This window comes from Pteropus alecto, unplaced genomic scaffold (assembly GCF_000325575.1).
Source record: "Pteropus alecto unplaced genomic scaffold, ASM32557v1 scaffold196, whole genome shotgun sequence".
In the NCBI taxonomy this organism is placed as follows: domain Eukaryota; kingdom Metazoa; phylum Chordata; class Mammalia; order Chiroptera; family Pteropodidae; genus Pteropus; species Pteropus alecto.
This window is the reverse complement of record NW_006439717.1, coordinates 5,687,078-5,710,392: the sequence shown is the minus strand read 5'-3', so window position 1 is coordinate 5,710,392 and position 23,315 is coordinate 5,687,078. Positions and strand designations below refer to the sequence as shown.

The 23,315-nt window shown below is 36.6% G+C and overlaps 1 long non-coding RNA gene across 4 annotated transcripts in view; it reads left to right on the top strand.

The window, feature by feature from the left end:
- LOC112483844 overlaps window positions 1–23,315 on the top strand; it is a 161,260-nt gene that overhangs the window by 110,944 nt on the left and 27,001 nt on the right. Inside the window, exon 3 of one of the 4 annotated variants that reach the window (XR_003047807.1) lies at window positions 6,875–7,270. The exons of the other annotated variants lie outside the window; for them this stretch is intronic. This is a non-coding gene — a long non-coding RNA (uncharacterized LOC112483844). Of the gene's footprint in view, window positions 1–6,874; window positions 7,271–23,315 lie in introns of those variants that run through there. 4 annotated transcript variants of the gene reach the window in all.

Below are 23,315 nucleotides of genomic sequence, written 5' to 3'. Positions count from 1 at the left end.
ATATATATATATAAATATGAGAAGCAGTGATCTGTCTTAGCATCATGAATAAGTTTTCCATCTCTACTGAACTCATGTGTTGAGCAGCATAGCACATGTAACATCATGCCTAGTTGATTCTAAAAGTCTGCACTGGAGTTTGTGGAAAAAAAGGTAGCCCTATCTGGCAGCTATTAACTCACAAAGACTATTGGATTAAGAATCAGATGCAGAAAGTATTTACTTAGTGGTCTAGTGGATTTTAATTCTATACTAATATTAAATAAATGCTTGTAGTAGGATAATATCCCAGAAAAATTCTGCAACTCAATAGATTAATTAATTAGTTGATTCAATGACTTCTTGTTGCTTTTAGGATGAAGATCAAAGTTTCCACTGTGGTATACTAGGCCCTGCAGGGTCTCTCCAGACTCATTTGATCTCATTCTTTCCACTCTGTCTGTGAACCAGCCACACTGGACCTAGTTTCTGGAATGTTGCCTGCTCTGCCCTGCCCCTCCCCAGGGTCTTTGCACTTGTTGTTTCCTCTGCCTGGAAATTTCTCTTCCTCTTGGTCTCCTAGTTCACTGTTATTCATCCTTTAGATTTCAGCTCAAATGCCACCTCTGCTGAGAAGCCTACACTTTTGTACACTTTATTCACACTGTACCTTTTCTTCACGGTGCTTATATACTGTGTAATTATTCAGTTACTTTTGTGACTATTTGTTTGGTGTGTGGGTCCTGCACAGGACTCTGTGAGAACAGAGACTGTATTTCTTTTTGCATATCATTAAATTCTCAGTGCCCAGTATAGTTAGTTATTGGCTTAGAGAAAATGCTTCGCAAATATTTGTGGAATAAAAATATTGTATCAAGCATCTAATAGAATGTCTGATATACAGTAGGCTCTAAGTAAAAAGCAGATATTAGATTGGTCCTTTGAAATACCATGAAGCCTAAAAGTATAGCTCTGTTTAATATATTTAACCCTTTTAATTTATGATTAATTTGATTTTATTTCACACTTTTAATAATTTCCTGGATGATCCCAGAAGGTCACTTCCTCAGTGCCTTAATGTTCTCAAGAATGGGTTGATAGTAGTTGCATCAACAGATCCCTAGGGAAGACTGAATGCTGAAATGATAGTCAAGTGTGAATGTAGTTTGGAAGAAATAATTCTTGTTCTGAATAAATCTAAGGACATAAGTATTGGGACCTACATTTTTCCTCCTATTCTAGTATATCTGTAAAGATATACTTTGTATCTTTGTATCTTAGATTCAATATCTCTGGTAGTAGGGCAGTAATGTTTATTTCATTTTCTCTGTGCCATGCCATTTTACATATACTAGTTCATTTTTAATACACCAATCATTTGAGATAGGTATTTTGATCCCCAATTAATGGATAAGGAAATTGACGCTCAGAGAAAAATTTACCCAAGATAACATAGAAGGTAAATGATGGAGTTGGAATTTAAGTAAAGGTCTCTTTTACTGCGGATTTGGTGATATTTCTCACTATGTTAGATGGCTTTCTTAGTGTCTTTAATACCTGGAAGACTTAGTTATCCATTTTAATTTAAACAAGTTAGTTTTGTTAGATAGAAGTTGGGGCACAGATTTTTCTGGTGTTTAGAGTTAGGGGGCAGTTCTCCTCTCAGGCACATTTTCCTGCCTCAACTTACGATGGGTCTGAAGATCCTCTGGGAAGAAATGTGAGCTTGGTCAGATTGATAAAAACATGTCCCCTAGACTAAGGTATCCCAAATGGAGTTTGGGTGTGGGTCATATGGAGACACCAGAAGGCCTCTGGGGATAGTTCACCAAAGTGGGAGAGGGAGGCTGGCCCACAGAGTCAGACTCGGCCTTGGCCAGGAGGTCAGAGGGGACAAGTATGACAGCTGACTGTGATGGGACCCATTGCAACCCAAGCACCCTAGGAAAAAGAGTCAGCCTGTGAAAGGAAGAGCTCGATAAAACCACATGGTTCTGGATCCAAAACGAAGGTCATATGGAAATAGTCTCTCACTCAGGTCTCACGTAGTGTGCCAGTTTCCCTATCACAGAATTTTTAGGGAGCAAAGTCACAGAAACAGAATCTCTGACCCAGAGTTTACTTCTATGAGCTTTTGAGAGGCTGGAGTTGCATGGTCCTGGGTCACCTGAGAATAATGGGGAACAATGGCTAGGTATATTTGTACTGAGGATTTCTTCGCATATTTGTGGCTGAAGGAAGATTTTCTAAAAGTTTACACACCTTTTGGAGTCAAAGACAACTAGCTGTTAATACTAGTAGGGAACTATCTGCATTCACTATTTAGTGAAGCCTGAGATACTTGGGTTACCTCTGGGTTAACAAGATTAATGAACTAGATTCTCTCCACAGGTAGGTTTTATTAGGCATAGGGGCCTATGGCTGTGAGAGAAAATACATTACCTTTTAGTTTGTTTGTACTTTCTCTTGGTTAAGAAACTCTACTTTGAACAGAATCATTACTTAAGATTATGACCAATTTTTAAATATAAGTGGAGAAGGATTAACTCATGTTTCTGTCATGCACTAGATAAAAAGAGTTGAACTAGAAGGAGGAGATATAAGCTGAAGATAAATGAATCTATCTTCTAAGTATTTATTCAAATTTAGCATTCTATTTGATGCTGGGGATACAATGGTGCCTTCATGAAGCTTGTAGATTAGCAAGGAAGAAAGACATTTAAATTAATTATACAATCTGGGATAATTAAAGAATTACATGAATAAATATAAAATTACTGGAGTGGTAAGTGCTATGCAGAAGTCAATGATGTAGGCAGACTATTGAATAGAAAATCTGACTCAGTCAAGTCTTCTGGATGAAAATAGCCTCTATGTGAGGATTTGGGTTTGGGGTAGGGAGGATAGTTGGCAGGGTATTTTTTTATGAAGTTGGACTAGCAAGGCCAAAAGCTTAGTGGTGAGAGGAAGTAAGTACTTCCTAGTCTTACTTCTGCAAGTAAAACCAGGTATTAAACTAGATAATCCCTTGATTTCTTTTTAAATCTAAGTCTGTGAGTTGTCTACATATTAAAATATCTGTTCTGATCATGTGTGAGAACATGAGTTTGAATTTCCCCTCTACCACATCCTAGCATGAAGAATTTCCTCAGCTATAAAATATGAATAAAAATATCTGTTTTACCAACCTCCCAAAGATTACTATGTGGCTCAACCTAAATAATATAGACTGTATACAACTCTATAAGTGTAAGATACCTTTCTTCAGTTTATGTCTAATTTCAACCCTAATTCATCTGACGGCGGAAATTTCACACCACAAGTACTGGGGTATGACTTTCACAAGGTGGTGAAAGTGGCATAATTTAACACATTGTTCTTTGGGGAAATGTTTCAGAATTTTCATGGTGGACAGCTGGTGTCACTCAGAGAACTAAGAATAGAGCGCTGTCATCACCTACAAATATAATCAATGGACCTTTAATGTTCGAGTTACCTAACAGTTTTCATCTGGCCTCTTTTCCCAGTACATATTTTTTAATGACTTAAGTTTGAAATTAATGATTATTAAAACATTTAATTCAAATAAATAAAGAAAAATCTCTTCAAAGATCTCACCACAGAAAAATGACTTGCAAAGTAGAATACTTGAATGAATGATGGATAAGAAGCCTTGAGACTTGCACCCTGGTTGTGGTTCTGAGAAGGTTTGCATAAATAGTATCTAAGCCTTTTGGGGTAGCATATCTTTTCTGTTTAATATTTTTTATTTGGCATCACAGATTCTCTTGCCTATTCCTGTCTCCAGTATGTTCCAGCTTCCACAAGCTTATGAGTACAATTGAGGTTGTATCAGTGAGGCATTGATCTCAAATCTCACCAGCTTTGAGCCCCCTCTTCAAATAGTTCCATGGTGGCCACAAATCAATCCTCAGCACCCATACTAGAGCAGTGGAGCAAAAACCCAGGGAACTATTGGGAGCTGTGGAAGGCTATGGAGAAGAATTGGGATTTATACTAAATTTTGAAGGATGGACAGGATTTCGATGGGCATAAATGGAAACAAAATGCATTTAGGGTAGAGGGAACATCTTGGAAAAGGGAGGGAAAACAGGAAAATAAGGAAAATTTGTGGCAACAGAGGTAGACAAGATGGTTGAAAGATAAGATGTTTAGGGGTGTAGTGCTGATGAAACTGCAGAGACTGGAATATGTGAAGTGACAGAGACATATTTCGAAAGCCAAATGAAATTTGGACTTTTTTCCACATTTGTTGCCACTGACAGCATTTGAGCAGAGGAGTGATGGCATAAGATCACTCTTTCAGGGGAATGGATGGAGTGGTGCTGTCCTAATAGAATTTAATGTGACCTACAAAGGGGAGCCACATGTAATTTTAAATTTCTTTGTAGCTATGTTGTTTTCCTTCTGGAGTTTATAGGTAAGGATCTGTTTTCTTGACAACTCTGAATTTTAGAGCCTGCCTACATTCTTTGAGTTGTGGCTCATTCCTCCATCTGCAGAGCTCATAGCATAGCATCTTCTCTAGTCAAATCTCCCTCCGTCTCCCTGTTATAAAGACCCTTTTGATTACATTGGGCCTACCCAGAAAATCAGGATAATCTTTCTATCTCAAGATCCTTAACGTAATTACATCCCTAAAGTCCCTTTTGCCATGTAGAGCAACATATTCATAGGTTCCAGGGATTTGGATGTTGATATCTTTGGGAGGTCATATTTCAGCCACTTTAAAAGATAGAAAATGAAACTGGTGAAATAATTTAATATTTTAACCCAATATATAAAAATATAATTTTGAAATATACTCAATATACAAGTTATTAATGATGTATTTATATTATTTTCTTCCTACCAAGTCTTTGAATAGAGTGTGCCATTATACTTACAGAACATCCCATTTCAGTCTAGGCACAGTTCAGGTACCCCATGGCCATGTTTGACTTACGGCTATAGTATTGAGTAGCACAGTTCTGGAGGCAGGGTGACTTGCTAGGAGCTCATTACAGAAATCCAGGTGGGCTGCAAAAATGAAGAGAAGGATAACAAAGGTGATAGACCTTAGGTAAATGTTAGGAAGTGGAAAGAAGTGGTGTGAAGAACTGGGGTGACACAGACAATGGCTAGTAGCTATAATCATAGACATAGGAATTTTTCTATTTTTTGAAGGGGGAGCATCTGAGTCCTATTTTGAGCACACGAATGAACTGTCCTGTGGGAAGTTAGAAATGTGGGTCTGGAAGTCAGGAGAGAGCTCAGGCTGCTGATGTAGAAGTTGATTTAGAGTTACTTTATAAGAGGTGATTGGATCCATGACATTGGCTGAGGACACAACCTTGGAATGTCTGTGTTGAGAGGGCCGGTGGAGGCGGGGAGACTGGGGAGTAGAAAGTGGGGAAAGCAAGGGTACTTCTAAGACTAGAGGAAAAAGAAATGGTAGCAGGAGGTGGGAGCATGCCAGTCCCAAGCCCCAGCAGTATTTCTGAGGTAACCATGAAGAGTCTCCTCATGGGTTTGGAGTCCCTACTCCAGACTTGAGGTAATTTCTCAGCCTCCCACACAGAAGTGCTTTTTAGTCATCAGTGGGAGTGGGAAGATGCTTGTTTGCAAAACTGTTTACCTTTAAAGAATAACATTATGGCTGTATCTACCAAGTGGGTTTGGCATTTGGCAATGACATGGTTAATTTGTTGAGTATAGAGAGCAGAACGGTAGTTTCAGCCCTCCTCCCTTCTCTTTAATTCTGAAGGAATATCTCTCTATAGAAATGAAATTAACGGAATAATTGCCAGGTCTTCCTTCAATATAGCCATATTTTAAATGATCTTTATACATCTTTGGGACAATAATCCCATTTCCTTCTCAGATCCTTGCTTCTAACTTCTTAAAGAGGCAGTTCTGTGTAATAGTTGAAAGAGTTTGAGAGTTAAACTACCAGAGTTCAAATCCTGTCATTTTGGCTTTGAGCTAGTATTTAACTTTTTCATGCCTCAATTTCTCACCAGAAAAAATGGGGATAATCACAGTATCTACCTTTTTGGGATTGTTGTGAGGATTAAATCATATGTATGTATATATTTATATCTACATACAATGCTTTAATGTGAATCCTCTACAAGAGTTTAGAACATTCTGTTTCTGTTTTAATATTATAGAATGACTTCTCTGGTGACTAAATAATGAATGTGCCCTATTCCATCTCTAACTGCTCCCAATTTAACCCTCCTGTAGCTGCTGGCTCTGCACTAAAATGCTTGGAGATATTTGCTTGTATTCCACCTATAAAATAGTATTAAGTCACAGACAAATCTATAGCCAAATAAAGACTTCATTGATTAATCCCTGGTGTAACCGACTCAGGCCAGATGATAAAAAATTTAAAGTAGAAAAATGTGCAAAAGATCAAACACGACTAAAATCAATATTTATATTACTATGTTGTACAGATTTTTCTTTTACAACTTCATTAAGGCAAAGGAAAATGACAAGAAATTGGCAGAATTAAACCAATTTTGCAAAACTCAAGCAGCATATTAACAATAGACATTTCCTTCCCACTTTTTAAGAAAATTGTTTCTAATGCATTGGTGCTAAGTACAATTGAGAAGGGAAGCCATCTGAATATCTTCAAGTTTTATTCTCTGATTTAGTTGCACAAAAAAGCCTTGTGTGTAAAAATGGAAAATTGTGTTTTGCTTATCCGTATAACTTATGTTGTTTAAAAAGATTCAATTGAAAAGGTGCATACATTTTAAAGACTGACTCTTTTCATCCTAGAACTTTTTTTATTTTTTGATTCCCTTACTACCTAGGAAATGGAGGGCTACTTCTGCAAACTTCTCTAAGATTGAAACTTCTTTGTTCTCTTTATCTGCAGATGACATCTGGAGAATTCTATCTACCTTACTTTTGAGTCTAGAAGAGGAGCAAGCATTGTAGATTCCTGAAAGTGATCTCAGGGCTATACAATTACACTCTAGAGCTTCCTAGAGCTTTTTGATAACTAAGTACATGTTTGAGATGAGTGATTCTTCACTGGGGACAATTTTGTCCTTGAGGGGACATTCAGCAACATCTGGAGACATTTTTGATTTTCACAACTGGAAAGGGCATTGCTTCTGGCATCTGAATGGGTAGAGGCCAAGGATGCTGCTCAGTATTTCACAATGGACAGGGCAGTTTCCCTCACCCAATAAAGAAATATCCAGCCTCAAATGCCAATAATACTGATGTTTAGAATCCTGCTCTAGACTCTAGATTCTAGAAAGAAGAGAAAGGTCTTAAATCAGAGATAGAGGGGGACAAAAGCAGCAAGGAGAGGATGTGACAGGAGTCACGTTTATTTTAAAAATTAGCTTTTATGCTTTTGTTAAATTTCTAGAAAGTATAACAGTAAATACAGCTAACCTAGTGGGCACTGGAATCTATGGCCATTCCAGGCAGCTATATAACCCACCATTTTCTTTTTATGGAAGTTTATAATTTGGGTATCTCCTGAGGATCCTGTGATTAACCAGGTATTGTGGTCAATATCTATGTATAGTCTTTTCCTTGATATACATAGGCAGAGGCAAATTGATTCCTGAGGTTGAATTGATTTCACTTCAAAGAAATCAATCTCAGCTAAAGATCATTGTCAGAAGTTGTAGGTGAATGGGAGGATTCAATTATTCACCCTGGGGGCCTTGTTATGGTTTTTTTTCATAAAATGGCAGTTGACTTTTCCCAGAGCTATAAGAGAGGGGGAGACAGACACAGAGAGAGACAAACAGAGACAGAGACAGAGACAGAGAGAGACAGAGACAGAGACAGAGACAGAGAAAGAGAGAGCGGGAGAAATGGTATGATCAGGCCCTTACCTTGCAGAGAGTTTCTCTGTAAGAAAATTAAACACAATAGGAAGATCAGAGACCAGAGACTCTGGAGTCCACTGGCTTAGTAAGAGTCCTAGCTCTGTTGCTTCACTTGGGTAAAATACTTGGTCTCTTGGAGCCTTGGTGTTCTCCATGGCAAAATGGGGGCATAATATATAACTCGTATGGTTGTTATAAAGATGAAATAAGAAAATGTATGTGAAATATCTAGCATAGTACATAGCATGCAGTAGAATCTCAGTAAATTTTAACTTTACTGAATTATTTTAACCTTGCATTTTACCTTTGTAAATGCAGGATTTGAGCTGTAAAGTGAATAATTCACATAATATGAGAAGGAATTTTCTACATCCTAGGTAGAGAGCATAAAAAAGGTCAGCTGCAAGAATGCTGTTTTGTCTCGTTAGCGGTTGATGCTGTTCTGCTCCAGGTTGGTTGACCTTGTTGAATATACCCACTATTTGGTGCAGAATTTTCTCTATAAAGCCCCAGTCGTGTCCCTGGTATGCAGGCCACAACCTTGACGAAGCAGGCTGAGGAGCCTCTCCTTCTGTCCCCAGTTACCTGACAATTTTTCTACCTCTGAGCTTTCCCCATGACCTGCGAACATCAGGAACTAAAAGTCTCTGTAGGCATCAGAAGAGACACAGCAGCCTGGATGGCAGTGAGGTAATTAGCCAGAGAACCTCGATTCCAATCATTGGTTTTTGCCTCTGAAGTTATATGACCCTAGAGCCTATGATACTTAACCTTTTGTTTACCTCTGACCTCGGCTTGACCATAAGGGTTATTAGGAAATTCAGCAGCATCCAAAAGGAATGTTTGGAAGGTTAATGACATAATTGGGCCTAATCCTGGTAGTGAGGAGAGAGTAAATGTCTACCTTTTGGAAATGCATAATAAATCTTCCAGGTAAATTACTTTTCCTTTATTGAACTAAGCATATCCTAAGGAAAACCATATGAAGAGCTTTCGGTGTTAAAGTTTTGTTTCCTTTAGTAGTCTTAGAGAGTTCCAGAGCTGCTAAAGTAGGGCAACTATATTCTCAGCACAAGGGGAAGTTTTGACATTCGAGGGCTCTGAGTTCCCTGCAAATGAAGGTACTTTGTGTGATTAGTTTGGTTAACATACAGCATTTTCCTTGCAGTCTCCACTGCACCAGTTACCATGCCTGTCTCCAGAACAGAGGAACTCAGATTTTTCAGCTCATGTTTTATTTTATTTTATTTATTTCATTTTTTTCTCAGTTAAAGTTCTCACAGACCACTTTCTCTACCTGATGCTTTAAGATAAAACTCTAGAGTCTCCTAAAAACTTTTCCCTGTCTGTAAGAAAGTACCCTTTTAACTCATTGAAATCTCTGAGATCAAAATTTCAGTTGACTTGAAGAATAAGGAGAGGATGGAAGACAGAACTTGAAGATGGGGCCTGGCTACCTAGGAGAATGTGGGGGAAATGGAGGGGTGGGTGGGAAACACAGCTCTCCAGGATTCCCAGTATCGGCTGTGACTTTTAAGCAAAAAATTGACATGAAGAAGAAAACTAAATATTTATGAGCATGTACTATTTTCTGAGCACAATGGGAGGAATTTTCACATACATTATTCTGGCTTAATCTTTGCATCAGTTTTCTGAAGGGTATTATTATCACCATTCTTACTGATTAGGAAAGAGGGGTTAAATCACTTGTCCAAAGTCACAGTTTGTAAATAAGAGCCAGGATTCAAATCCAGATTAGTTTGAATCTTAAATCCATGTTCTTTTTCATAAACCAAGATACTTTCACAGCAAACCTCCCTCACCTTTCTCTTCTCAGTTACCTTTTGTAACTTTTCTAAAGATTTTGGAAAATTCAGTTGTGCTAGGGCATGTGAGCATGTGAAAATGGAGGCAGCAAGCTTTTTGTAAACTTGATGGTAACCATTACTGCAAATACCATTGTGCTTGTAGTTTGTAAAGTGCTTAGTATATGAATGCAACCCTATTATTACCTAGTAATAGTGTGTATTATTATAATAACATACAATTATTTAGCTTGGGTAAAATTAGAATGGTGTATATTTAAGATGTCATCCAGGTTCTATTTTTCTAGACCATCTGAAAAATACTGTTTTGTTTAATGAATTGCATCATAATCTGTATCGTATAAGAAGCTGATTTGCATTAAATTTTCACCTTTACTCAGGAATTTCTTGTTTTCTAGTAACATTTGCCAATTTGAATATATTAACACTGAAAATGCAATAAGTAAATGATATGTAGCTATCATATAATTCTTGATATAAGAAGTATCCATGGGAACAATTTTGCCCAACCAGTTAAGTATTGTGTGTTTGAGAGAGGAAAAGTTGCTTTGAGATGTGTCTGCCCCCAGCACCAGACTGCTGGGCAATAAGCCAAGAGACCAGGTGCTGACACCCATAGACTAGCAACACCACACAAACCTTTCCCAATTGCAGAGAGTTTATTAAGTAGCTCTGCTAGTACAGAAAATACTAATTCAGTAGGCATTAAGTCTTCTACCCTTTATCTAAACCTTTGACTTTTAGAGAATGTCTCTCCTTTCTCTGTGCCCATTAGAATATTGATTAGAAGAGGTCATTAAAGTCGATATATATATATATCATACTGTAACTTCTTAGCAAAGATGATTAAATTTGGTGGTAAACAATTTTGAAATAATATTGCAAATTAGTTTTTTTTTAATTTTATGGTTCTGAGAAATTCCCAATTTCTCTGACTTCATTTATTTGATAAATATATATTTATTGAACACCTATGATGCCTTGAGTCCTGTACATGGTATACGAGTAAATTTAATGTAATATACAAATAAGTTTAACATAAGGGGGCATGTATTTGTAATATGTACTATGTTATTGGCATGGATACTTCAGCTCAATAAAGTTTTGTTGCTTACACATTGTGTGCCAGACTCAATGCTAGATTCTGGGGATACCAAGATGAACAAAACATTGATTCTAATTGCCAGATAGTCAGAATTACAGTAAACAAACAAACAAACTAAAGGGTGATAGCTATAGATGAAATTTATTTATTTAAGACAAGTTCAGTTTTTAATATGGCTTTTGAAGGATATATAATAGAAAACTTTGAAACTTTGGTCATCAGTCTAGGAGTCAGCATATTCAGAATGTGCCAGGGCTCCTCACACCTCAAAAATCCTGGTTTGGTGCTCATGCCAACTTCTCATACTTGCTTAAGAATATCCTGTCTAATTCCTGACTCCCTCCAGTTTGGAAATCTCCAGGGCTCAGCTTGGAAGCCGCTTGTTTCCTAGTGGAGGAGAAGGGCCTGCGCATGGACTCTGTGGAAGTGCCAGAGCTGACCTGAGTTCCTGGGAACCATTCAGGGCATGGGGATTTACTAGGGCTTGGACTTCATCCACCGTTGTAGCCAGCAGCTCAGAATCAAATTAGATAATGGAGAACGGATCCAGCTTACCCGAGGGTTTGGCAAGAAGGCAAATGTCTATGTGCCTGCTGGTGCATCATGTTGGCTCTGTGCCTGCTTCAGAAAAATGCCAAGACTGGTGTTCATTAACCTGCACCCGATTGTTGGACCTCCATCCAAGCGACTTGGTTCAGTGCCCTGGACAGTACAGGTGGGGCCAGAGACCTCCTTCACCCAGCCTTCCTTTTTTAGGCTCCTTCTCACTCTCGGTTGCTTACCCTGTGGCTCAGGGTGCAAACTCTTTTTGGTTGCTGGCTGCCTCAGGGGATAGGGTGAGTCTTGTTTAGCAAGGAAGAGGCTGGTGAATCTAGCTTTTGTTTCACAATCCTTTAGGACATGCTTACAACAGAGGATTTCATGATGAGTAAATTTTGGTCATTCTAAAAGACAAATACTTCTACTGATGTATTTGTCTCCTGGCTGTGGTTTCTGATGTCATATTAAATTACATCAAGAGCCCTTCTCTCTTTGCCACTGGTCTTTTACTATTTAGTAGACATTTAAAAAGATGATATGTGGGTGAAAGATAAAAAAGCTGAATGATGGCCCCTGCCTTGGGGGAGATGTTCTCATAGGGAGGAAGTGCACTGCTGGGCAGAGTAGGGAGGTCATTTATGGGCAGCGGGATGGTTAGAATACTCTCTTCTGCTGCTCTGCTGTCTCTCTCAAAGTGTAGCTTAGCTTTGCCAGACTAGTTATTTTAAGCTCTTGCAAACAATTTCATAGCTTTATTTTTGCCCTTGGCTCCAGTAAATTGGGGCCCCCATGGAGTGTTCTCTTGGCATTAAAATGGATCTGAGCTGCTTAATGACTGGGGATATGGAAAGTTCGCACAGTGGGGAGGGCAGACAATGAGGTAGGATGATTCAAGGCTAGACTGTTAAGAATGCTTCTTTAGGGATCTAGAGGGCTAGAAGTACAGTTCAGTATAGTGTGTAAACTCAAGCATCCATTTAAAAGCCTTTCTGATGTCAGCAAAGGAAATTTTTTCAGGTTACTTCAAATCTCATTTCCTTTTGTTCTCTTATCTGAAAATTTATATTTCCTCTTTATAATAGGTTTTTACCTATCTATCTATCATCTATCATCTATCTATCTATCTATCTATCTATCTATCTATCTATCTATCTATCTATCTATCCATCCATCCATCCATCCATCCATCCATCCATCCATCCATCCATCTATCCGATTATCCAATCATTTAGTTTTGGAGAGAGATTTAAGTAGTGAGAGAAAGAGATGTCAAGAAAGATATTTTGAGCATACTGGTTATGAGTTTCAGTCAGTAGAAAAAGCACTGTACAGGAGGAGATAGTGCTGGCCTATCCAGTTACTAGTTAGAACACCTAAATTTGACATAAGAAAGAAATACAAATGATGGGCTGAAGTTTCCCCTGGCGCCCTCAGGGAAGTACTAGCACTAAGAAAAAACAGTCCTCATTCTTACCATCTGAGTGTCTTTTGTGATAGAGGATAGGGCAGGCTTTAAATGAGTAGATGGATTAATGTGAGGGAATCTTGGTATACAAATAGGTTATTTCCTCCCTATTGGCTCAAGATTTCCTCAAATCTTATTTTTAGATGTTTTTCCTTGACTTACAGACCTTGTACTATCCCATAACAGCCTTATCAGGTTTTTACACATTAGTGTGAATTAGTTTATTGGTTTCTTTCCTTAGATCCAGGAAGAATGATAAGTAGATGACGAGAAAGAGGGCAAGTAGAAAAAGGGTAAAGAAAGTGGATTTTTGGATGTACTATAAGTCAACTTCTACTTTAAAACTGCTCAGCAGTGGTCTTACCTGTTGGCTCTGTCTCAGAGCCTGCCAGCTGCATGCATTTTCTGTACCCTTCAGCAGTTCTTTTAACAGAACCTTCTTTCCATTATTGAGATGTGACATCTGTTTTAAATTATGTCCATTGTACCCGGATAGTCAAGTGATTGACACCTTCTTCAGAATATGTGTGAAAACTATGGTAAAAGTGATGAGTTAGATGTTTCCAGTAGACTAAATTAGTATCTGGATATAAGTTAGTCAAGGGGTTGGTGCATTCACTTTTTTGGGCCACCAATTACTTACTCCAGTAGAGTAATAAATGGCCCCTGTGTGGCCAAAAGTTCTTTTACATGTAAAGAACTGGTTCTCTTGTCTCTATGTAATAATTTTCCTCCAAATAATTAAAAATACTTAACACTTGGAATTGTATATTGATTTACTAGCATCTTTTGATCAGGTTTCATAAAATCTTTATAAGGTCCCTAAGCAAGCAAGTATATTATTAATCATGTTTTTTCTAAAAGATAGGCCTCTAAAGCTAGACCAAACTATTTACTGTGATAAATTATTATACTTATTTTTGACTTTGGGGTGAATTCTCTCACTTCTAGGATTATACAAGTTCTACACACCATTCAGGTCACATTTAAGTCATATCATACATATATATGTATATGCACAAATATTACATATTATATATATATATATACACACGCATATATGTATACACACACACACACACACGCACACACACACACCACACACCATGATAGCTCTATATTGTGTCAGCTTAGCTACTCTGGAGCTATGTTTCCCCAAATTCTCTTCCCTGTATGGTTTTTGGTTAGTGTTAGCCACGGGAGACATTTTGCCTGAGATTTGGAAAGCTAACGTGACCTAGAGTGAATTAACTATAGTGGATCAACCTTAGTCATGGAAAACAACCTGCATAGACTCCTCCAACAGCCTGCTTAAACTACTTCCATAATTGCATACTGTCTAACTTCTATAATAAATCCCTTTCCATATTATTTTTAGTGATAGAGTTATGCAACACTGACTGATACATAACAATTTAGATTTATTTACTAAGTGTGTAGTTTGTAAGCTACATGAGAGTAACCATCTTTTAAACTTTTTATTTCACTGCTCTATCTCCTATCCCTAGAGTCACAAGTTAGGGTTCTTTATAGAGAGATAAGACATGCAGTTCCTTAAGTTTTCATTTTTTCTCATGTTTCTAACACCTGTGGGAATTCTAACCAGAGATTTGGCAGCTTGTTTTATAGGTCTGGAGATCAGCAGAAAAATCCGCTGATTTTTTTTTTTTAGATTTAGGGATCATTAATGTATAATGGGTATGGAAAAGAACCCAAGAAGAGATGAGAAGGGAAAGAAGCTAAAGAAGGAAACCTGGAAAACAAAATTGAATAATTATTCCAAATTATTTACTTCCTGGTAATTAAATTACGTATCCACACTCTTGCAGTGGCTTCATGGTGGATGAATTATACCTTATCTATACTTTGACATTGGGCTGGGCTCTATGACTTGCTTTGGCTAATAGAATGTTGGACGTGATGTGAGCAGACTCTTGAAATGTGCTCATATAGTTGGGCTTTCCCTCTTATGTTCTGATGATTTGTGAGAGAAATATGCCCTCAATTGTTATTGTCACTTCAGGCTGTGCCCAGAGTAAAAGTAGGCACAGTAGACCAGAGTTCACCTTGTAACCTGGAGTCAAGTCCAGCAGACACACAATCTGAAGCTGAGCCCACCTTAGTTTGACTGAACTACAGTTCCCTGCAGGATTGAAAGTGCAAAAATAAATGCTTGTTATTGTAAGTCCCTGAGTTTAGGGATGTTTTGTTAGGCAGTATTATTACAGCAAATTGTTGGCTAATAAGAAGAACCTTTAAAACTTCCTGAGAAAGAAGAGCCAGAAGGATAATGGAGAATTTAGATGAGAGGAGCATCAAGGTTGCCAAGAAATGTTTCAACAAGGAAAAAGCAGTGATTAGTGTCAAATGCCTCAAAGAGGTCAAGAGAGTTAAGGACCAAATTGTATTCATTGGATTTGGCAACAAAGATTGATGGAATTTCTATTTGATTTCTACAAATTTCTCTGTGAAATAGAAGATGCAATCTTCTGAGAGTGAGAGGGAAGATGCGAGACCTGGAAGAATGCAATAAAAGCTTAAACATTCACTGAGGGGAAGAGGAGAAAGAGACCTTGTGATTTTTCTCCAGCAATGACTGAAGACTTGAAAGAAGAAAAATCTAGGTGATTGATGGAGTGTTGGAGTTTTTTGGGGGTATGTGAGACTAAAACATATAAATATTTTCCTGTCAATTCTATCTATTATTAACTCTCCCAAATTCCTGCAGCACTAGAATCTGTATTATACACTTTTGTACTTTTTAATATGTTGTCTAATATTCTTTACTGTTTTATGTGTTGGTAGCATTTTATCTCTCTCCTCGTATATCCTTCCTTTCATTTGTTCCTCTGTCCATCCATTCATTTGTGCATGCCTGTTTCCATCCATCATCCATCTAGTCATCTTCCACATTATTCCTTCAAGGATATGAGGGAACTTATAGGTAATATCATAATCAAATGTTAAATTAAAAATAAACAATTCAGAATCAAGGAAATATGGATAAGAACATATGTTAGTCACATAGTAAGGACCCCAAATACTTTTTGATTGATTAAGTAGCAACACAGCATGAAAATTGTGCTCATAGGCCTCATTCCAGATTTCTAAATTTCTAGTTCAGAATCTAACATTGTAATTAAGTTATATTTTAGTATAAAAAAGAAAATGTGAGCAAGTTAACATAAAAAGAAAGTAATGTTTAAACCATAAACTCTCAGTATGGAAAGCTTTTAGTTAAAACAAATTTTTCTTTGTATACTGAATTACACAAAGAAAGAATTTTTATGTAATGTTCTCTGTTCTTACAAGATTATATGATCAGGCTCTCTTGTCACACCTGTCCCTTAGGACAGATAAAACAAGTAGTGTTGTCAGTTGCTGGGCGTTTACATAGAGAATATATTGGTATTTATCTTCTTAGGAGATGGGGAAAAGGCTGCGAAATACACATTGAATCTTACTTTTTTTTTGTATGCACAAAACTTACCTTTCGTTTCCTTTAAAAGGAGATTTTTTTTTTCATTTTACTTACTTAGTTTTATAATTCACACATAGAAAAATATAGGATTATTTTTATGTTCAAGAAATTTTGGCCAACAACAACAAAAAATAAGTAAAAAGAAAAAGCAAAGAAAAAGAAAAGAAAAGAAGTTTGGCTATCCTAGTTAATTAATGCTTTTTCCCAGCTTCTCTTCGATGAGTAGGAAAGTCAAAATAGTATCAAAGCCCCTATGTGATCATCATATTTCACAATTATGCTATGATTAATACTAAAAGATGGATTTAAATGGCTGGTTTCATCTCCCTTTTAAGGTTAAATTTCATATAAATTGAAAATCATTTAGCAAAAATACCTGTATATCTCCTTGGATTCCAGCAAGAGCCTTTTAAGAAAATAAAATATAAACCAATTCAAGTCATTGGTAACCTCAGGCTTCAGGACCACAATTTCCTCTAAAGCTTCTGGCAATACAATTAACTCCAGTCATTTCCCAGACCTTCCCTACATCCCAACAGCTGCTGCGATCATCTAGTGACAGGTGATCCTCCCAGACAAGAGACATGTCTCTATTGGTAATAACCAAAGTTTTATTATAGCACATCTTTCCTTGGCTTTTAGGGTAGCTTTTTCTTTACTCTGTTGATCAGCACCTAGATTGAAACCTTTTTGTAGAATTCTATGAAATTCATTTATTTACTTAATAAATCTATTTTTAGAACCTTCTATATTCTGGGCACTGCACTGGGACTTAGGAATACAGTGAAGAATCAGACTATGCATTTCTTTATTCTCTTTAGTGCTGCAGATAGGTTAAATAACAGAATAATATGGCAATTATCTCGTCGTATTTATATCTCTTTAATTTCTCCCACTAGATCAATGCATTTAAACTTGGGGTAGTGGAGTGGTAGTCTATGAATATACTGTTAGAAGTCTGAGTAGTTTCTATGATAATTAAACATTTTTAAATTCACTTTGATGATAATTCAAAAAATTAAAGCATATTCTTGGTCATCTGGATGACTAATTTGTAACTGAATAACATTTTGCAATTTCTGTGCTCAAGTGTGTATTTACAATTACTTGAAAAATATTAGTTGTAATAAACAGAATCTTATTCACATTGAAAGACTGATATTCTATACAACAACATCATTAGTTACATAAAATTAAAGCCATTAATCATAATTTGTTGATTTTATTTTTATTAAATGTAAATTTGTTTTGATTTGTGTAGTGAAATAAAACCATGAGCAGAAATAGTTAATACCAAGTTTTATGCTTTTATTATTTAAATTTAATAGCATTCTGATAGAAGCCATTTAAGTCAAAATGGATGAGTGTACACTTGAAATTATAGGGTAATTTTCCTTTGAAAAGAGTTCTCATATTACTGTGTTTGAAAAACATAGTTCTGGTTCCATGTCAGTGATCTTTCAGGGATGCTATTCCATGAAATCTCTTTTCTTCATTCTTTTTGTGTGGATAATAACTATCATCTGATGGGTTACAATCGTCCCTATTTCCACCCTTGGCTCCTAACGTAAGGGGAAGCCCAGCTAAATGTGATTTAGAACATAATTTAGAAATACTCAAGGGCCGAGCATCTTTTTAACCCCATTAAAATTATCTAAATGGCACATGAAAACATTCAAAGAAGGTTAAGCACAGTCACTCTCTAGGTTATTTTCAGGTCAGGTTTTCAGTTTTCAAAATGGGCTACATGTACTCCAGGATACTAAGAGGTGTGGAGGATAGAATAAGATGGAGAATATGGCAATTATACTTTAATGACAGTGAAAATTAGAAAATAGATACAAATACTATCTATTGGGTAGAATACATTTTGATGTATGTTTAAGCAAAAACAAAGAAATTCCAAGCTTGATGCTGGGATTGCTTTGAGATAATCTAGAAAATCTCCCAGGCTCTGGCAATTTCTTCTCTGTCTTAAAGGGCTACTTTGGTGGAAAGCTTTGAAAAGCATTTTATACAGGGAATGTTCCACAGAACTAAAACCTGAAGCTGTCCTTTCTCTACCAGATTCTGAGCATTTGCCTGCTACTGAGATTTTCTTCTGTAAGATTTCCATGTTGTAGTTTTGTGTACTCTTGGATATATTCTGGGGCTCCCTACCATTCTATCATGACAGGGATTGTACTTTTCTTTGTTCAATTTGCAGCATAGTGCTTATTGCAAATGAGTTGAAGAGTCCCTGAAATGCAAGGCACCATCTACATGGATTTAGAAGCTCTATATATGTTTTCCTACAACTCTTTTCTCTTTTAAATATTAATGTCTCCTTGCATTTGGTTTAAATGCATTATCTATTTAATATAGGCTTATTAGCATTCATGTCTCTGTGTTAGTCAGGCTGAATCAATAAAGCACTATAGCTATTTTAGATCAGATTGCCAGTTTACTTCTCCAATTTGGTGGCTGATAAATCTGCAGGCCAAATGACCAGAGCTGGATCCAGAGGCATGAGTTTATTCATCCTCTAACTATTCATCCTCTCAGTCTTCCTAAGCCTTTTGTAAAACAATCTACCAACATTTTATGTCTATTTTTTGCTTGACTTTGCCTTTGCCTTTGCCATTGACTAGTGATTCTCAAAGAAGGTGGTGGTAGTGTAGAAGGTGTGAATTCAGGATTTTCACGGGTGCATGTGTTTGTATATTTTGAAAAATATATTCTAAGATTATTATGACCTGAATAATTTTGCATAACTTAATATCTAACTTATTTTTTTAAGTAACAATAAAAATGCATATAATTTTTATGGTTTTAAAAGAAGGCATGGATCTATAGAGACTGTGAAACATGGCCTTAGCATTTACAGAGAAGATGAGATCTTGCCTACTTTCCAGATATCATCCAGCACTGTCACTAAAGTAGAGTGATAACATTCTACTTTAAATGTCACTAAAGTAGAGTGATAACACTCTACTTTAATGCTCCAGTCCTGATAGTTCAGGATAATTGCTGCTTATTGGAAGGTTAGATTTCTAGCAATCTCTATATTTTGAGGACAGGAAATAATAAAATAAAGTAAACAAACAGAAACCTTTATTTTTTTATTTATTTTATTTTTTTTCAATTTATTTATTTTTTATGGTGACATTGGTTAACAAAATTCAATAAGTTTCGGCTGTACATTTTAACAGTAAGGCATTTATATTTATACTGCGTGCTCACCTCCCATAGTTAGATTTCCTTCTGTCACCACATATTTGACCCCCTTTACCCCACATGCCCACCACATATTTGACCCCCTTTACCCCATATGCCTCTTCCCTCCCCCCTCCCCTCTCATAACCACTAGTCTATTGTCCATGTCCATGAGTCTCTCAAACAGAAGCCTTTAGAGTCTTTGAGTATATACGTAATATGCTAGTCTGCAGAATCATACCATGTGGCTAAGTTTTGGCCAATAAAATGTAATAGAAATGTTGGTAGGACTTCCAAGACAGTTCTCTGAAAAGAAGAGAGTTGTATCTTTTTGTTCTTCTTCTCTTTCTTCTTTCTGCTGCTTGGAACAGGGATGTCATGGTCAGAGCTTTAGCAGCCTTCTTAGACTGTGATAAGTCACATAGGGCAGAGCAAAGATAGAAGGCCTCTGACAGCATTGTGGAGTCCTCTTCCCTGGATTGCTTACCTCTACACTTCCTTCACACAAGCAAATACACATTTTGCATCTAAACTATTACAGTTGGGTTTCTGTTATTGCTAAACCTAACTTTGACTGCCATGCCTTGTTAATTTGATTTCTCAGTAGCTTAAAGAACCAAATTAGAAGCACGAAGGACTGTTTCTGGTACCAAGTGAGGGAACAAAAATTATTAAAGTCCAGGAAATCAATTAATGGTGATATGGCTAACGTCAGTTCAGCAAGAAGGCAAGAAAAGGTGCAGAATATTTTTTAAAGTTTTTTTTATTGAAGATGGTAAACATTTAAAAAACTGATAAATACAGTAAACTGATAAATACAGTAAACTAGTTATTTTTAGGTTTTACACTTTAGACACTTAATTTCCCTCATCACTCCTTTTGTCAACATTTGTGGAGCTAACCATTGTGTGAATGAGGACAAAAAACAAATGCCATATATCTCTGTGCTCAGGGTATTCACAATAGATCCAAGAAAAGTGAGAGATTTGTCTGGATGATTACTTGGGGGTGTATATGTACATTTATTTTGTGTTAGTGGGTAGTTGGGACAGCTTATTAGTCCAGGGAATACACCTTTGACTACCCATAGTTGTGTAAATTGTCCTAGGTCAAGTAGGGAGGCGGTGGCTGAGTGTAAAACCCAATAATCCAACCTTCTGGTTTAGTTCTTTAACAAATGACACTGCCTAGCTTGTCCTAAACTCTCTTTAAATAACTAAAATTTATTTCCCTCTTGACTACCTTCTGACAAAGGGGCTCTTGTTCCCTTCCATCCTGTCACTCCCAGAAATACCAACACAAGAAGCTTCATCAGCAAGTAGGGTCACAGTGTCAGACAAAGCTTATTGTCTGGGTTCGTGATTTTATTCCCGGAAGAGAACTCTTAAAATAATACCAAAACACCAAAAAGCAAAGCTGGACTGATTCATTTCCAAACCTTTCACAGTCTTATTTTGTAAACTCAATCCCGAATAATTAATTTTCAAAATCTATGGGATACTTTAGTCACTACTATTTTTTGTGGGTACAGATAATGACAGGAATGCAACATAAGCAGAGATTTGATTTTAAGCAAGGAAATGGGGTCAGGGAGAGGTTAAGTGGCTGGCCTGGGGTCAGATAGCAAGCTGGTGACTCAACTTTGCAGCTCCTGGATCTGAGGCCTGCAAAGAAAACCAGAGCCCACTTCCTCTTGATAAGTTAACTGCCCCATATCTGTGGTCTGTCGTAAGCTTTTAAGAGCCACATTCCTTTTATGACTGCAGACCTGAGCTTGTGTGACTTTCATCGGAGTCTGGAAAAACACTTTCAAGGTCAGACTGTGGTATACAGAGGGCAGAAAAGCACTTTATTTACCACTGAAAATCATTATGCAATTCATAAGCATCACCATCTTTTTGGTGTCTTACAATCTACATTCAGTACGTATTCATAATAATCAGCCCGTAGAACGGATGGCAATGTCTTGGAAATGAGGATGACATGTATTTATGGAGTGCTTACTGTGTATCAGGCATTCTGTGAAGTGTTGCACATGGATTATCTCATTTAAACCTCTTTAAAATGAAGACCTTGTTGGGTGGTAGGTTTACAACCCTTTATACTGATGAAGATGTTGAGGCTTTTCCGGGGTTTAGTAATTCACCCAAGTTGGGGCTGTTAGAAAATGGCCAGTTAAGGATTATGAGCCCAGTTTTGTCTGACTCAGAGGCCACTATGCTATACAAAATGTTTGTACATACCTACTGACACTTCCTCCTTACTTCTGTTATTTCAGTATGTTTATGGATTAAAAGTTTGTGTTGCTATAATTTTCCATCCCAGCTTAGGCAAATGGTCTGCCAAAATTAAATAAATAAATTTGAGATTTTTTAATAGTGAAGTTGACTGTCCTACCTGTGAACAGATCAAAGATTCCTTTCTCATAGTGGTATTGTTTAAGAGCTGACTTATATACCTTAGCGAATAACATTTTCCAAACTAAAACACTGAAAATAAAAATATTTGAAAGTGGAATTCTATTTGAAAGTTCATGATGTATGGTGACCCTGCTCCAGTCTTTCTTGAACTTCTTCCAATATTCTTCATTTTCTGGAAAACATGACCCCCTAAGTAAACTAAAAAAAGATGATAGAATGAATGTTTTTGGAAGTTTTTGTTACTTAAGAAGTTTGCTCATACAAATGAACTTATATGTGGGTTCATTGGAAAGCCATCTATTTCTTTCAAATGGGAAACAGTAATTACAGATGAGTAAGAGCAGTACAATTTAAATCTTAGATTTCCTTTTGTTTAGGTGGCAAAATTTTATCTCAGGAACCGATGTTTAGACATTGAAAACTGAGTTAAAATTTTAGTAAGAAATGATTTTATTAAATAACGTATAGGACAAAACGTGTGTGTGTGTGTGTGTGTGTGTGTGTGTGTGTGTGTGTGTATGTGTGTGTGTGTGTATGTGAAAGAGGCTTTGAAGCATTGGTAGATTTCAGAATTCAGTCTACTCAACTCTCATCAAATTGATTACAAATACAAGAGGGAGGGGACCAGGAAAAAATAGAAAGAATGGAAGTGGCATATTGTAATTTTTCAAGACATGAATATTTTGAACTTTAAAAAAATAGCACACATTATGTATTTGCAGGGCTCTAAAATGTTGAAATGGAAACCCAGGAAGGACCTCTTTTAAGACAAGATAGCTAAAGCATCCTTCACTTCTGGCCACAGACCTAAATCATGGGCTATTCTCTTTGAGATGTGAGCAGATTTCTTAAAAGCTAAAATTATAATTTTTTTAAAAAATTAAGATTACTTTTTGTAAGTTGTAAAAGCAATGTTTATTGTGAAAAAGTACAATAGAAAAATACAGATCGGTGAAAAGGAGTCATTTATACTCCTATCACCTAGAATAGCCACTGTTAATACCTTGGGATTTGTCCTTGCAGGTCCTCATGTCCATGTGTGCATGCAAACGAGCACACATTTGGATAATTTTATATATTTTATAACATACTTTTCCTGTTTAATTGTAAACCAGGACTTGATATTAACATCCATAAATGTTTTTATATGACATAATTTTCCATGGCTGTAGTTGGACATTTAAGATCGTTTTTGATATTTTGCTACTATAAAAATCCTTGGATAACTTTTCCTTTTAAGAAAGCTTTGAACTTATCCTTAATTATTTTCTTAGATCAAATTCCTAGTTTTATAATTTCTATATTAAAGGGAATACAGATTTGAAGCCTTTTGAGACAGTCTATATTGTGCCCTTCAGAGAGGTTTACCAATTTATACCATGATTACTGGTATGTATGGGCCAAGGTTAGCTTGGAAGTTCCTAGGAAGTATT